The sequence below is a fragment of the Pinus tabuliformis genome, chromosome 5_1 (genome assembly GCF_031772625.1).
Source record: "Pinus tabuliformis cultivar Carrire ecotype Pingquan chromosome 5_1, CPIR1, whole genome shotgun sequence".
Taxonomy (NCBI): Eukaryota; Viridiplantae; Streptophyta; class Pinopsida; order Pinales; family Pinaceae; genus Pinus; species Pinus tabuliformis.
This window is the reverse complement of record NC_142305.1, coordinates 646386709-646403974: the sequence shown is the minus strand read 5'-3', so window position 1 is coordinate 646403974 and position 17266 is coordinate 646386709. Positions and strand designations below refer to the sequence as shown.

General features: G+C 41.8%; 1 pseudogene; it reads left to right on the top strand.

The window, feature by feature from the left end:
* Nucleotides 1-10208: 10208 nt before the first annotated feature.
* LOC149166646 (UDP-glycosyltransferase 72B1-like) lies at nt 10209-16305 on the top strand (annotated as a pseudogene).
* Nucleotides 16306-17266: the final 961 nt, after the last annotated feature.

The following is a 17266-nucleotide window of genomic DNA, read 5'->3' as shown; positions in this document are numbered from 1 at the left end:
TGTTTATAATGCTTAAGTGGCTGCATTGGCTGTTTCATTTCACCTAACGGCAAAGTAAGTGCTGGTTAGGGTAGGTAGGTAGGATTAATAAGGCAGTCGGCCAAGCAAATTTTACAGAATACAGTAGCAATTGAATACAAGGCAGTCTGACCTGTTGTTCTTGGCTTTTCACAAGGAAAAGCCATCCCCAAGTGGAGCCACTGTTAGCCTCCTGCTGTAGCAGGTATTCATCTTTCATGATTGACATTTTTACATGCCAAATATGTCATACTTTGCAAAGCTGCAGTGTTCCATATTTCCAGAAGAGACCAAACAAGAAGCCATGAAGTGTGCTAGTCTAAATGCCACTGTTGTGTTCCAATTTTTGGTAAGCAATTCATTTTTGGTTTGAGGCAGTTTTTCAGTTGGAGGACTTCAAGTGAGGCATGTCTAACTTCCCCTTCTTCCTCTTTCCCCAAGTCACTTACTAACTTCCCAAAGAGGTCAAGATCTGCTTGATTCCTCTTAGTTTCATCATCATCCATATCAGTTGCCTTGGTGAAGATCTGCTTCACCCAACTATTTTATTTTTTCAAAAAACTCTTTTCCCCAAAATAGCCTAAGGTCCCTGACCTTAGCGCTTGCTGATCACCTTCATATTAACTACTAACAGTATTATATAACTCCCTATCAGTTTTCCCCTTTCCCCTATTAAAACTTTGTATATAAAATTCCCCTATGTAAATATCCCCTCCCTGGCAATATAGCCATATTCTTTGTAAGTCAGGGAAAGAACAGTCCATCTGGGGCTGCTTTTAGCCCATCCATGTCCAAGTAGGGATTAATATGACACCTGGCCAGATTAATAACCTCTCCCCTAGCCCTAAAAACCCTCACATTCCCCCCCCCGCCCCCCCCGCAGCCACTATCCCCAAGAGGTCTGATGTTTGAAGCTTTATTAAAACATGTAATTAATCCTCCGCGCGCATATGAACCTTACCCGCAAAACCCATCTCTCCAAAGTTTTAAATCCCGCTGGCGCACATCACATAAACCATAGTTTGTACACACCCCCGCGCATTATTGAAAACAGCATATTCCCTGTATATTCCCCTGCCCTAACGCTCCGCTTCTTTGTCCGCCCCGCCAGCCGTTAGATCTGGCCCGTCCCAGATCTACGGTGGGCGGGCCTTTTCGCGTGCCAACTACCTGAGCTTTAGCATCCAGGAGTTCAGCGGTTTTGCCGTCGTACTCCCGCCACGCGTCAGGCTCTGGGGTGTGGCGGAGCCCCTCCCCCCAAAACCGCCCAGACACTAAGGCGGTGCGCCCAAAACCGCTTACCGCCATTTCCCTTGTGACGTCACCCGCCTGCGTCACCCTCCTGCCCAGTCACCGCGACACATGGTCCGCCTGCGTGGCCCCCTGCCGAGTCACCTGCCACCGTACCCTGCCACTGTACATGCCACGTCACCATCCGTACATGATGACATCACCCTCTGACATCATCCCGCCACGTCATCATGCTGAGGTCCCATCGCTGACGTCATCAACACTTTTTTGGCGCGAAGGAGCAAAAATCGCACTTCGAAGCCCCGGAATCAGTTTCTGAGGCAGTTTTTGATAAATCGCTCATCGCTAGATTTTTTGGGCCAGAATGGGGAATCTTCAGGGAATCTTTTTGTTTTGCAGCCCCCAAGAAGCCCGAAAGGCGCCGAAAGACCCATTTTTCTTCGCGAAGCTTGCCGAGAGGAGCAGAAAACCGTTTTGAAGAAAACAAAGGCCGGACAGCGGCCATTAAATGATGATTTAACACACGGCACGTCAGAACAACATCGGTTTATTGCCAAAGAGTATCAGAGGAATAAGAGAAGCCAAAGAGTATCAGCCGAAGATTTTTTAGGGGCTCGAAGCACCTGAACATTGATGAGCCCCCCCAGAAAGTCAAATCAAGAGGCGTAAGCCCATCCTTGCCCTCAAATCACAGTTAAAGCTTTAAATGCAGACAGACAGCAAAGAGGCAGAAACCCATACACATTTATTGCAGAAAACACTGCACCAAGCCGTCAAGGACTACAAAATTTATCCAGTTTTGATACGGCCGCCCTCAGCGCAGCCCGAGTTATTTCATGCATTTATTTCTGCTAGAGTTAGGTCAATTAATTATTCTTTATGACCAGATTAGGTCAAAATGTAATAAAGGAACTCTGTAGATAGTTTTGCCCTATATATACCGCCCTCTACATTGTTTCAAGGGTTGGTTGATTGAGAATTTTCACTAGAGACTCGCATTGTATACCTGAGTTTTTTCTATAATCAAAGATTGCTGAAAGCTTGGAGAGCAAACTGTCTGTGGTAAATGAATGTTTTTTGGAGATATGAAGATGGAGTTCTCGTGCTGCAGCCTGAAGCAATAAGTGCATCTTACCTCTGTTTATTGTTTCCCACTATCTAAATAGCAGAAAGAAAGAATAGCCTAGAATTAGTTTAAATACTCTCTATGCTCAATTTCTGCTATTTCTTTATGTTTTCCTCTGAATGAATTGGTTATGAATATGAATTCCTCCTGGCTCATGTTTACCCCGATTCACCTGTGTTTTCCAATTATCTAGGGATTCTTTACTGCCCCTAGGTAGCGCTCTGTTACTTCCTCTGTTAAGCTGATTGAGAGATTCTTAACTGCCTCTCATTACTTAGCATTCTTTCCATCATTTAAACCTGGAATATTGTTTCATGCTCAGCTATCTTGCTCTATTTTCCCTCTCTTGTGACCGAAGAAGTGCACCAGCAGTTTTCCTCCTCAACTCCACGCCCAATGGTTTGAAACTTCCAGACTATGCCTTGCCTCTCTGTCTGAAAACATCAATTTTCCCACCAAAAACAAAACAAAACCCTCTCAACTCAAGACCTAGCCTAAAATCCTTTTCAAACAAAGCTAAATCATAAAGAGAGAGCCCTCTCTGACTACAGGTTGGCTAGAACCTGCAGTCCAAAGTTGGTCTGTGGTTACCTCGGTCGTATCCTTTTTCGGAGCTTAAGGACAACCTGAGTGATAACACGAGCAAGGAACCGGAGGACAATCATGCAGAGAAGGAAAAAGAGGATAGCATGGAAATCATACAGGAAAACAATGAACAAAAGGAGGACCTACCAACCACTATGGAACTTGGTAGGGACCAAGAGATGACCCCAAGTGAAGGTGGTACGGAGGACCACGACCTACAGGAGATTCTTGAGAGGGAGAGTCTTGATCTAGAAAATTTTCTAGAGCAGGGAACCAACAAAGGGATTGACTCTCTACCACAAGAGGAGTTTGACATAGTACAACAACTATTCCTCTGAAGGTCTCAAACAAAGGCTGCAGGAGTCAAAAGGAACCACGACAGCCAAGAGAACAGAGGGGTTAAATCAATGGAGATAACACTAGGACACTCCACCAAAAACCCAGGCAAGAAAAGAGGAAGGAAGAGACAGAATGAACTGCTGACAGAGTGTGGGAAACTCATGATTAATTTAGGTAAGATGAAAGATCTCACCAATTACTCCTTTACAAACCCATCATTATGAAGCTTACAACCTGGAACATTAGAGGTCTAGGAAGTAAAAGAAAACAAAGAAATCTCAGTAACAGAATAAAAGAAGAAAAACCAGATATGGTGTTTATACAGGAAACAAAATGCTCTGTAGACAAAATCAGAGAAATACATAGCAAATGGCTTATAAAATATGAGTACCTAGAAGTCAAAGCAAATAATACAGCGGGAGGAATTCTCACTCTATGGAATCCTCAGAAATTTGGAATCCTGGATGCTGAGGCATCCAGAAACCACCTTTCAATGGTTATCCAACCTTTGGGGGACAAGGAATGTTACATGATCACAAATGTCTATGGTCCTCAACATCTTGAAGACAAACTCAGGCTCCTCACCTCACTGGAGGAGCTGAGAGAGAGACACCCAATAATGCCCTGGATTCTAGGAGGGGACTTCAACATGATCAAATCTCTCACAGAAAAAAAAAGGAGGGACCAGAACACTTGGAAGAGACTCAATTGCCTTCCAGAACTTCTTAAGCAACGTGAGACTGGTAGATATGGAAACAATAAATGGTACCTTCACATGGAATAACAAGAGAGGAGGAGCTTCTCAATTTGCCTCGAAACTAGATAGATTCATAATCTCAGAAGACCTCCTTCTCACTGGCTATATCATGACAGCTTTGATCCTCCCTTTCGGTGGCTCGGACCACTGGCCCATTCAGCTAGAAGCTTCATTCATTGGCACTCTGAGGAACAGACCTTTCAAGTTTGAAAATGTCTGGCTCACTCATCCTGACTTCATCACTAATATTGGAAAATGGTGGGTGGAAGACATGCCCACTCAGGGCACGAAAATGTTCCTCCTATAACAGAGACTCAAACACATCAAGCTAAGGCTTAAAGAATGGAACAAAAATGAGTTTGGCAATATTTTTAAAGCAAAAAGAGAAGTGGAAAAAAAATTACAGGAAACCAACCAAATTCTCATCATAGAAGGCTTCACAGAGGAAAGGAAAATGCAAGCAGACTCTCTTCAACAAGAATGGGACAACAGATGCCAGCGGGAGGAAATATTTTGGAGACAGAAATCAAGAGTGCAATGGATTAAATAAGGGGAAAGAAATACCAGGTTCTTTCACAAGTCTACCATGGAACACAGAGCGCATAATAAGATCACAAAACTCAGAGATCCTCAAGGGAAAGAACTAAATACTCACAAAGAAATGGAATCTGTTATGGTACAACATTTTCAAAGCATAGCAGAGGAGACCATTGCAGATAGATCTCAATTTATTAAAAGCTTCACTCAACATATTCCAAAACTGGTAACCAAGGAAGATAATTATAATCTCAACAGGCCAGTGACAGAAGAAGAGGTCAAGGAAGTAATCAAAGAGATGCACAATGGGAAGGCTCTAGGCTCGGATGGTTTCAATGTAGACTTCTTCAGAACATGCTAGGAAACAGTCAAAAATGATATTCTTAAAGTGGTGGAGGATTCGAGAAAATCAAGAACAGTTCTAAAAGCGCTTAATGCTTCCTTCATAGCCTTAATCTCTAAACAGGAAAAAGCAATGACACCAGACAGATTTAGACCCATAACCTTGTGCAATGTGGTATATAAAATCATTTCCAAAGTTATTGCTAACAGAATCAAACCCCTTCTCCCAACGCTTGTGTCAGAGGAGCAGACTGGTTATGTGGAGGTTGACAAATTCTCAATAATATCATCCAAGCTCACGAAGTGGTTCATTCCCTCAAGACTAATAAGAAAGAAGGTATGATAATACAACTTGACATAGTGAAAGCTTATGATAAGCTAAGCTGGTCTTACATCAAGGAAGTTCTTAAAGCATATGGCTTTGACCACAACTGGATAAGATGGGCCATGGCCCTAGTTACCACAGCCAATTGTTCAATCCTTCTTAATGGCTCTCCTTCCATAACCTTTAGGCCATCAAGAGGTCTCAGGCAAGGAGATCCGCTCTCTCCCTTCCTCTTCATTCTCATGATGGAAGGATTGGGCAAAGTGATCAGTTCAGCCAAGGCGGAAGGTAGAATCCAGGGACTCAAACTTACTCAGAATGGGGACACATTGACTCATCAACAATTTGTGGATGACACTATGTTGCAGGGCACACCCACAGTCAAGGAAGCCAAAGCTTTCAAACAAATCCTGCATGATTTCGCAATGGCAGTTGGCATAGAGGTAAGCCTCACAAAATCAAAAGTTTTCTTTTTCAATACTGATATTTCTATTCAAAGAAATCTCTCCAGAATTCTCGGCTTTCAAAGAGATCATCTTCCCTCCAAATATCTGGGAATACCTCTCACTGACAAACCTTTGAGTAAAGAAGTTTGGGAGCCAGTAACTAATAAACTGAAGGACAAAGTCAGTAATTGGACAAGCAGATCTTTGAATTTAGCAGGCAGGCTAGTTCTTACAAAGGCAGTCCTACAAACCATTCCAATTTTCATGTTTTCAGCTCTTCCTGTCCCAATGGGAGTTTCACAACAAATCAGGAATATCCAAAGAGATTTTCTTTGGGGTAAAGGGGAAGAGAAAAATAAATGGGCTCTGGTAGCTTGGGACAAGCTATGCAAACCCAAAACCCATGGTGGTTTGGGTCTCCATGACCCGAACACTCTAAGCAAAGTTTTGGGGGCAAAACTTTGGTGGAGATGGCTAAAGGAAATGAGAAACCCCTGGGCTAAGCTCTGGAAATAGAAATATGCTATGGACTGGCAAGAAAGGGACCACATTCATATGACAAGACACATCAGGGGTTCCCATATTTGGAACAATGCGTGGGTGAACAGAGCCTTAGTTCAGAAACATAGCTTCAGGGAGATCAGAGATGGGAATCTTGCCTGGTTTTGGGAGGATAGCTGGTAGCTGGAACCTAACCTATGCAGAGAAGAACTGGACATTATAAAAAATGATACCATCAATAAAGGACTGAAAAGGGTAAGTGACTTTGGGATCAAACAAGGGACAATGGTAAATGGAGAAGATGGAAGGTACCAGTTTACAATGAAGGGACTCTTTTGAAGGACCAAGCTAAAGTTCTTGAAGCGATTCTAGAAAAGAAAAAATTTTGACTTCAACCTTGAAGGACCAACTAAGATGGGGGAGAAACAATGAGGGCATTTTCAATCTTAAAGAAGCCAAAAGAATAGTCGTCAGTCTTAATTATCCAAACCCTGATAAGATATGGAAGGACCTATGGCACAACCCACACTAGATGAAGATCAAACTGTTCATGTGGCTGGTACAGCATAAAAAGATTCTGACTTGGGAAAATCTTAGAAAGAGAGGTTTTGTTGGTCCATCAAGATGCCAGTTATGTGGTCTATAGGAAGAAACTATGGATCACCTTCTCAACCTCTGCTCATTCACCTCCACCTTATGGAACTGGGTGGCCTCAATCTTCAATCAAATAGACAGGAACGAAAATGACATCATTGAAACTTTAAAGAATTGGAGGAAAGACTTCTCAGATAATGAGATAGTCAACATAGCCTGGACTTTGATTCCAGGATTTTTGATCTGGGATGTTTGGAAAGAACGCAACAACAGGATTTTCAAGGACAAATCTGGCTCAACCCAAAGCATCATGGCTCAGATCTTAAAACAGCTCAAAGAAACTATTAATGCCCTTCTGAAGCAACCCCCTGAGAAACCCCCTTGTCACCAGGATGCTCGCATTCTATAACTGTTGGGGCTCCAACTGCCTGTTCCGCAGGGCATAATCAAGATTGCAAAGCACATATCAGAAAGAAAGGCTTTTTGACAACCCCCTCCCCATGGCTTTTTGAAATTTAATATAGATGGAGCCTCAAAAGGAAACCTCGAGGACACTGGTTACGGAGGAGTCATAAGAGATGAAGAGGGCAATATAAAAATCATCTTTCACGGTCATTTGGGGAGTGCCACTAACAATATGGCGGAACTCATGGCCATGGAGTAATGCCTAGAAATTCTGATTGAATACAATTTACATAATACAATCATAGAGGCTGACTCGGAATTAACAATTAATTCGGTCAAAAAGATAAGCACTGGCACTGCTCCAGACAAAGTTTCGAACCACTGGAGACTTTTGCAAGTCTACAACTGAATCCATTCTCACCTAAGAATACTAAGAACTCTTAGATTTGTTCATGTGCACAAAAATGGCAACAGAGTGGTGGACCAGTTGGCTAATGAAGGGGTACTCTGTACTAGAGACAAAAAGATTTGGTTGTGGGAGTTGGTACCCGCAGGGAAACTGCATGAGGACTGCCACACTCTGGCCATGAAGACAAGGAGTATTTTCAGTGCATGAAGGAGAAGCAGCCAGATGAAAATTACGCAGATGGAGGATAAGGGTTCGACAAAAAGATGACCAGAGCATTGGCACATTTGGGACTCGCAGTGGGAAAGATGGCAGCAAGGGAAGAGCGTGAAGCTAAACCACGGTATCGAGAGTTTTTCTACAGTTCAAGGTAGTTTTGCTATAGTTAAAGGGGTTTTCGGGTTCCCTCAAGACCCTAAGTGGTTTAATAGAAAGGCTCCCGATGCCACTCACCGATCAGCACATGGCTCAAGGAGGAGAGAGAATACCACCTTCATCAGGTGAGTATTCCTCGCTCTTCTTTCCAGCCTGATATCCTTTATAGCTGTTGGATCTAGGATTAGCATATCTATGGCTAAGGTTTGTTGTGCAAGTGGATGGGACCGGATTATCTTCCTTTGCATGTTTCTCGTGATCGGAGAATTTCGGGCGGAACACTTGCTTAAGGGTTATCACCCTAGCGGACCCGAAATCTTTTCATCGAGGTCTCTATTTCATCTTCGGGTCCGCTTAAAGACTTGTTAAGTTTTCATTCAGTTTTAGATCCTCGTCGGTTTAGGAGGTTGTTTTGTTTTGTGGGTCCTCGGCCAAGAGCTCGAGCAGTTCTATTTTATGTACCCTATTTTTTAGCCACAAGTAAATAGAAGGTCTGATTCTTACTTTAGCAAAAAAAAATAATATAAAACTAAAAACTAAATACACCAACCAAAATAATAAAATCAATAATATTATTATAATCAATTTAATAATATTATTAAATTATTAACTCTACTATTTAATTATTAGATTTATTAAATTACTAGAAATAATATTAATACCCTAAGAAATTAATAGTAAATAATAATAAAAATAAAAACTAAAACCTAAATAAATCCAATTACATACTATAATATAATCAATAATATTATTAGATATAATTTAATAATATAATTAAATTATTCACTTTATTATTAATTATTAGATTTATTTAGTTATTTCTAATATTATTAAACCATAAGAAATTAAAATTAATTTAAAATAATATGATGATTAATTAAACTTAAAGATGAATTTAATGATGAATCTATTTAATGATTTAACATGCTTTTTATTGAATGTTATTTTAGTGAATAATTAAATGAGAAAAAGTAAGGGTTAGAGAATTATATGTGAGATGCAGAACCTAAAGGCTAAAAAGAGTTGGTAGAATTAGTTTGTTTGATTAGAGGTGACCCACTGATCTCAATGCCACCATCCCTGTTGAGATTTTGTGAAATCTTCATTATTTCAAGGGCCTCCTTGATTTTCTTTCTCTGATAGTGGTATTCTCTTGCGATAACCCTGGCATCTTCTAAACAAATATGGTGCTTAGTTTTCGAGGAGTCTTGAGCAAGGGCGGAAGTGTGAGATATTTCATTCTTAATGTTGTTCTTTCAGTGTTTTTTGCAAGGAACGTCATGTGTCTCCAATATAAAATTTTCCAAAAGAACAATTAATTTCGTAGACCCCTCATTCCTTGTCTAATAATTCATGCTATTGTGAAATGAGTGAATAAATTCTTCTTACTCAAAATCCTTGCAATCTTATCAATAACCCCATAAATCTAAAAAAAAAAATCTTACCCTTATAAATAAAAAAGTGAGAGCCTTGAAAAATAATCCTTCCCTCTGCTCTATCCTAATATTTTAATGTTTCTAAACACACAAATCAAATACTTCTTTTCTTTATCGTGATACTCATAAGAGCTTTAACAACAAGAGTATTGAGGACACCCATATTGTGAGACGGATGGTGATATTGATATCACAAAGATAAGAAAATATCCCACAACAAGAGTATTGAGGACACCCATCTTGTGAGAGGGATGGTGATATTGATATCACAAAGATAAGAAAATATCCCAGCGTTTTTATTCATAATCATAAAAAATGCATATTGAAATTTAGAAATCCGGGATCGTTGATTTGATTTGAGGTAAGTGATGAATGGGTAGTTGGACACGTGCCATGAGGTAAGTGATGAATGGGTAGTTGGAGTCGTGGCATTAGTTAATTAAAACTACTGAGTCAGTACACTAACATTGTAAGCATCGCACGACCATGGCTGAAGAGCAAGTATACCTATCAACATTTACAGGGGGGCATTATATAGCTGTACTACCTATCAACATCTACCATTCTGGATATATTGGTCGTGAAAATGGTAAACCATTAGGTGCCGCAAATTATACAGATGGCCTCCTCTTTCAGAGCTTTTTAATAGTTTTCCAACATAGTGAACATCTCACGACTGGTAGCTTGCAGACACTGGACAAACCTGATTACTGTTCACTGTTCGAGCTGTGGAGTCAGAGGAATAGAGTCCTCTCTCGCGCGATAATGGAGACCAGAAGGCTTCACGTAGTGATGTTCCCATCTGTAGCTGGGATCGGGCACACCATTCCCTTCTGTGATTTCGCAAAGCTATTGGCATCTCGCCACGGATTCACCATAAGATTCATGACCGGGAAATTCATGGTCACCTCTGCTCAGATTGCTTATACACAGTCTCTCGCATCTTCAGGTTTGGACATCCGCTTCATCGAGCTGCCACAAGTGGAGATGAATCCTGAAGACATGAATGGACATCCCTTAATCTCGATTTTCAATTTCTTGGAGAAGTCCAAAGACTCACTGGAGCATGTTCTCAAGACTTTGTTGAACGATTCATTTAAGCCCATAAGTGCTTTCATCACCGATCTATTCTACGCTGCCACGATTGAGGTTTGCACTAGTCTTCACAAACCCAGCTATGTTCTTTGCACTACATCTGCCTCTACTCTTTCTCTCATGCTCTACCATCCCACAGTGGATGCCGAGATGAAGGAGTCTTTGAAGGATTTGGATGGCTCTGTTAAGATACCTGGATTTCCATCCTTACCTACAGTAGAGTTCCCTGACCCAATGCTCGACAGGTCTGATCCGCTTTATCACCTTTTCCTCCGAAATTCATATCGCATGTTTAAAGCAGACGGGATTCTTATAAACACATTTCAGGATGTGGAGGGCAGGATTGTCTAGGCACTCGTAAATGGAGAGATTCTCCCGAGCGTCGATGGAATTCGCATGCCCTCGATACATGCTATAAGGCCTCCGGGTGATTGTGCGACGGGCACCGAGCACGGGCACACGACGGGCACGCGACAAATGATTGTGCGACGAGCTGCGGTAGAAGTGCGACAAGGTTGCAACAATAAGTGTGACGAAACAAAGGATACTCATGCGACTAAGTATGGACAGGAACACCTTTATATGCGATGTTAAAGAAACATGGAGCCGACATGTAATAAGACATGTACGCATGTATTATGGGGGCTTTGTGGGGGTCAGCCATGGGGTTGCACACCCCATGAAAGTCACGTTGGGATGGATATAAGTATATGGAGCTTGGAGTTCATAATCACCAACCAAACACAACGATCTCTCTCATCTACGCATATAGGGTAAAATCTGCGCAAGGGTAAAAGAGGATGCGCATATCTCATGCATAGTCCATCTATAGTGCAGAGTTGGAATTTTATGCCGGATTGAGGTGTGAAGGTTCGGGCTGTGCGTGCAGGACTTGGTAGGGAGGTTGAGTGGCTCGGGGAAGCACTCCTCTTTGTGCAAGGGTGCACACGGTTGTAAAGCAGGTTGCTTATATTGTAAAATCGGTTAAGTGTGAGACTTGGTTCAGCCAAGACACACTTGTTGTAAATCTGATATTCTTGATATAATACATTGTTGGGCAGGCTTTTCGGGAGTTGCCCCTCCCTTTATACTTGTTTACAATTGTTGATGTTCTTGGTTAATTGCATATGGATAATGAATGAGTATGGGCTTCATTAAAGTATAAAGGATAATGCTTTTACTTGGTTGCGAAACACGAACTAAGTATGTTAATGTTGGAGTAGGCGTAGTCCACGAATGTTAGTATTGTTAAAAAGAAAGCGTTCGGTGGTGCCGCACCTCGCTACAAGCGGTTGGAAGACTACCGCAGGTGTAGGGGCGTGACAGTTGGTATCAGAGCTCGGTCAGAGCTGGTGAGAAAAGGTTGCTCGTGGCAGTGATAAGGGTACTTGCAGGTGAAGGAAGCCGTTTCACACGAAGTGGAACAAGGGTTGGTTCAGGTTGCAGGATACTCGGTGGAATTGTTGAATGGTCGAGACTAGATCGCAAAGGAAGAAGAAGCTGGTCGAAATGGCAGCTGGGTCTCAGGCTGGGTCTAGTCATGATGAGAAGGATACTACTATTGGGTTCATTGAAAAGGTGTTGGAAAAGATAGAGAGTATGGAGATTTCTTTGAAAGAAGAACTCGATGAACTCCAAACACAGAACGATGAGCTCAAGACACAGTATGAGTACACTGATCTTAGGTGTGCACAACTTGAACTAAGGGTCAAAGAGGTTGAGGAATCAAGGGATCAAGGTCTTGCAGAGATCGTGAACTTGAAGAAGACTCTTGAAGATACAAAGAATGAGCTTGCGGTTGTGAAGAAGGCCGTGGGGCATAACTCAGGTGGAGGAGTGCCTCATATGAAGGTCAAAGAACCGGAGTCTTATGATGGTACAAGGAAGGCAAAAACTCTTGGCAACTTCTTGTGGGACATGGAGCAGTACTTGGAGCGGTTGAACCTGGTTGATGGTGAAACACAAGTCAAGGTGGCTACTCAATTCCTAACAAAGGATGCTAAGATGTGGTGGCGAAGGAGGGTGGATCAGATTGTCAATGGCAGTGCTGATGACATCACTTCGTGGAGTGACTTGAAGAAGGCTTTGCAGACCCACTTTAGTCCTCAAGACGATACATGGGAAGCAAGGACAAAGATCAAATACATAAAGCAAACCGGAAGCCTACAAGAATATCAGCGAGAGTATTCAAGTGCAGCTTTGGAACTCCCTGACATGGCGGAGAAAGACAAGGTGTTCAACTTCATTATGGGATTGAAGCCTTGGGCACGCAATGAGGTAAGGAGGCAGAAGATTAGAACACTTGAAGAAGCTTTTGCTGCGGTTGATAGGTTGGTGGATCACTTTGATGAGACTTCTGATGACAAGAAGAAGAAGTCCGAAAAGCCAAAAGAGAAGAAGGATGATGGTGCTTCGAAATCAGATGATGGTTCGAAGACAAAGAAGCCTTTGAAGTGTTGGATATGTGCAGGACCACACATGGTGAAGAATTGTCCCTCTAAACCGAAGGTGGCTATTGTGGCACAATCCGAGGAAAAGAATGATGATGCTTCTGTGGGGATGATGCAGATACTTGGTGCTTCTGCTACTACAGAAGTAGTCTCTAAGAGAGACCTAGAAAGAAACAAGTTGGAGTATGTTCAAATGAAGGTTGGAGGTACTAATGTACTCACTATGGTGGATAGTGGGGTTTCTCACAACTTCATGGGAGAAGATACTACAAGAAGAATTGGGCTGAAGTTTGTACCGGCAAAGGCACAAATGAAGACAGTGAATTCTCCTCCTATGGACATTCTTGGTATAGCTGAGAAGGTGGACACTACACTTGGTGAATGGACCGGAAAGGTGGACTTCACTATAGTGCGGATTGATGACTACGAAGCTGTATTGGGGATGGAGTTTATGAAACAATTCGATGCTATGATTGTACCACATTTGAAGAAGCTCTACATTTATGATGGAAGGGAAGATGTACCCATTGGTGTGCCTACCATTGGTGCAACGAGACCTGATTGTAAAGTAGGAGCAATGCAAATGGAAGATAAGGAGAAGGTGAACAAGCGGTTGTCCACTGTTGAGGCAAAGCTTGTGGAGCAGTCATTGGTCATTAGATCACTCTCAGATAGCATCTTGGATTTGACAAGAAGGCTAGAGTTGGTGGAGGATGATGATGATGAGGTATATGTGAGACCGGAAGTCCAGAAGGAAGACCGGGTTGCTTATCTACAAAGGATGGAGATTGAGGATCCTGATAGGTGGATCGAGTTGATTAGTGAGGGAGAGCCTTCAGGCTCTACTCCCTCTACATCTTCTTAGATGAGTAAGAAGATGGGCTCATTGTTAGCTGCTCATGGCAGTGAGCCCTCAAGCATATGGAGCAGGTATGATTGATGATGACATGTTGCAGATGAGATGGATGGAGTTCCATGGACCTGAGCATGGATTGTGGAAATAGATTCTTGATGAGTCAAGGATGTGGCAGATGTTTGAGGAACAGCTGATGATGACATGAGGATGTTCACTCTCATGGATTGGGCGTGATGGTTGGATTAGCTACCCAACTAGTTCAGACATGGGGTCGCGAAGTGTACAGAGATGTGTTGGCATTATGCTGGAGTATCATGACAAAGGTTCACATGATGACATATGGATCGAGATGACATACCTTGGTATGGTGAGCTTGGTGGCAGTTGGTCATTAAGCCGGGACATAGTGGAGAAGAGTCTCTACATATGTTGCAAGGATGTTTGCCTTGCGAAGAGGAGTTCACATCACAGTTGAGTGATGATCTTGGTGGATGGCTACCGGGATGATATGTTGTCAAGGACGACAACGATTTCAGGTGGAGGAGAATGTAAGGCCTCCGGGTGATTGTGCGATGGGCACTGGGCACGGGCACACGGCGGGCGCATGACGGGCGCGCAACAAATGATTGTGCGACGAGCTACGGTAGAAGTGCGACAAGGTTGCAACAATAAGTGCGACGAAACAAAGGATACTCATGCGACTAAATATGGACAGGAACACCTTTATATGCGATGTTAAAGAAACATGGAGCCGACATGTAATAAGACATGTACGCATGTATTATGGGGGCTTTGTGGGGGTCGGCCATGGGGCTGCACACCCCATGAAAGTCACGTTGGGATGGATATAAGTATATGGAGCTTGGAGTTCATAATCACCAACCAAACACAACGAGCTCTCTCATCTACGCATAAAAGGTAAAATCTGCGCAAGGGTAAAAGAGGATGCGCATATCTCATGCGTAGTCCATCTATAGTGCAGAGTTGGAATTTATGCCGGATTGAGGTGTGAAGGTTCGGGCTGTGCGTGCAGGACTTGGTAGGGAGGTTGAGTGGCTCGGGGAAGCACTCCTCTTTGTGCAAGGGTGCACACGGTTGTAAAGCAAGTTGCTTATATTGTAAAATCGATTAAGTGTGAGACTTGGTTCAGCCAAGACACACTTGTTGTAAATATGATATTCTTGATATAATACATTGTTGGGCAGACTTTTCGGGAGTTGCCCCTCCCTTTATACTTGTTTGCAATTGTTGATGTTCTTGGTTAATTGCATATGGATAATGAATGAGTATGGGCTTCATTAAAGTATAAAGGATAATGCTTTTACTTGGTTGCGAAACACAAACTAAGTATGTTAATGTTGGAGTAGGCGTAGTCCACGAATGTTAGTATTGTTAAAAAGAAAGCGTTCGGTGGTGCCGCACCTCGCTACAAGCGGTTGGAAGACTACCGCAGGTGTAGGGGCGTGATACATGCCGTCGGGCCGCTCATTGCTCCCCCGAAACCCATTCTCGAGGATCCCAGTGGTTCTCTGCAATGGCTAGATAACCAGCCGGCTTCTTCGGTTATCCTCGTTTCCTTCGGAAGTGTGAATTTCCTTTTGGGCGAGCAGATCGGGGAACTTGCCTTGGGACTGGAAAGCAGCGGGCATCGTTTCTTGTGGGTTCTCCACGGTCATCCTTCCAATCCAGACGTATCTGCGCTGCTCCCCCCGGGTTTCGAACAGCGGACCAAAGATCGTGGTCTCGTAGTTACCTCATGGACTCCGCAGGTTTCCATCCTTGCACACCCGTCAACAGGAGGTTTTGTGAGTCACTGCGGTTGGAACTCGGTGCTGGAAAGCATTTGGTTTGGAGTTCCCATTATCGCTTGGCCCCTCCAAGCGCACCAAAGGCCGGTCTGTTACTATCTGGTGAATGATAGTAGAATAGCGGTAGGATTGTAGAAGCGAAAGGATGGGATTGTAATGAAGGAGGAAGTGGAGAAAGTGGCGAGGGAATTGATGGAAGGGGAGAACAGGAAGAAACTGAGGGTGAGAGCGAAAGAATTGAAGGAGTGTGCGAAAGCAGCTCTGGCAGAAGGTGGAAGTTCATCCCAGGCTCTAGCAGAGGTGGTGGCTCTCTGGAAGGCAAAACCGCGTGTGCAGTAAAGCCTTCCGGATTGGTGAATGTTTACGTTCCGTTTGTTAGTATAGGGTGCTTATTAGTATATTGTTAGTATAGGGTGCATTAGAGAGTGCCTCTGATGTGTATTCTGGAGTGCACTCTGGCAGAAGGTGGAAGTTCATCCCAGGCTCTGGCAGAAGGTGGTGGCCCTCTGGAAAGCAAATTCGCGTGTGCAGTAAAGCCTTCTGAATTGGTGAATATTCACGTTCCGTTTGTTAGTATAGGGTGCATTACAGGGTGCCTCTTAATTTCTCAATATGTGTATTTTGAAATAAGACGTTATCATTGTTTCTTGGGTAGATGGTCCTTTATCTCTTATGTTCGGTGAATAGTTCTTTTATTGAATGCGATAGATTAATTTTTGTTTTTTCCCCATTTATATAATAATAATAATAAGAAAAAGTGTAGTTAGCTTTTTTTTAATGGATGAAATTTTAAATTTTAAATATTTTGTATCTTTAAATTTAAAATATATATATATATATATATATATATATATATATATATATATATATATATTCACATTCACATTTACCTAATACAATTATAAAATTGTCATATAAATTATTAAATAACAAATGATATCTTTTTTTTTTATATATTAATCATATGTTCTAATTAATTAATTGTATTAGTATTAATGTCATAAAATATGATTTTTTAATTGGTGGATTGCATTAATGTTATAATGTTTTTCTTTTATTAAAAATCAAAATTAATTTACATTAATCTATGATTTTGGGTTTTAACAAAGTTCTATAGCTAGAGTTCCCTGCCACTTAGTTTAATTATTGAATTTTGAAAGGTATGTACCAATAACCACATTTGAACAATGACTACATTACAAATACTCTCCCTTAATTATTAAGTTTTTAAAGGTATGAACCAATAACCGCATTTGAACAATGACTACATTACAGATATACTCTCTCGTAGTTTAAATATAGTTGAATTAGAATAAAAAACAATAAATAATGGGCAAAGTATAAGCCTTAGTTTTAACTTTTTGTGCAAAGCCTTGAGTTTGATTGTATTAACATTTAGTTTATCATCTTTTCATAATAATGGGCAAAGTATAAGCCATAGTTTTAAATTTTATGTGCAAAGGGTTGAGTTTGATTGCTTTAGCCTTCAATTAATCATCTTTTTAAGTTCCTTGCTTCATAACTAATATTCTTTTGTCCAAACCATTTTACTAAATCATAAAGTTTTCAAAGTAGAACAATCATAATGTAAGATCTTGATGTTATTAAATTAAAA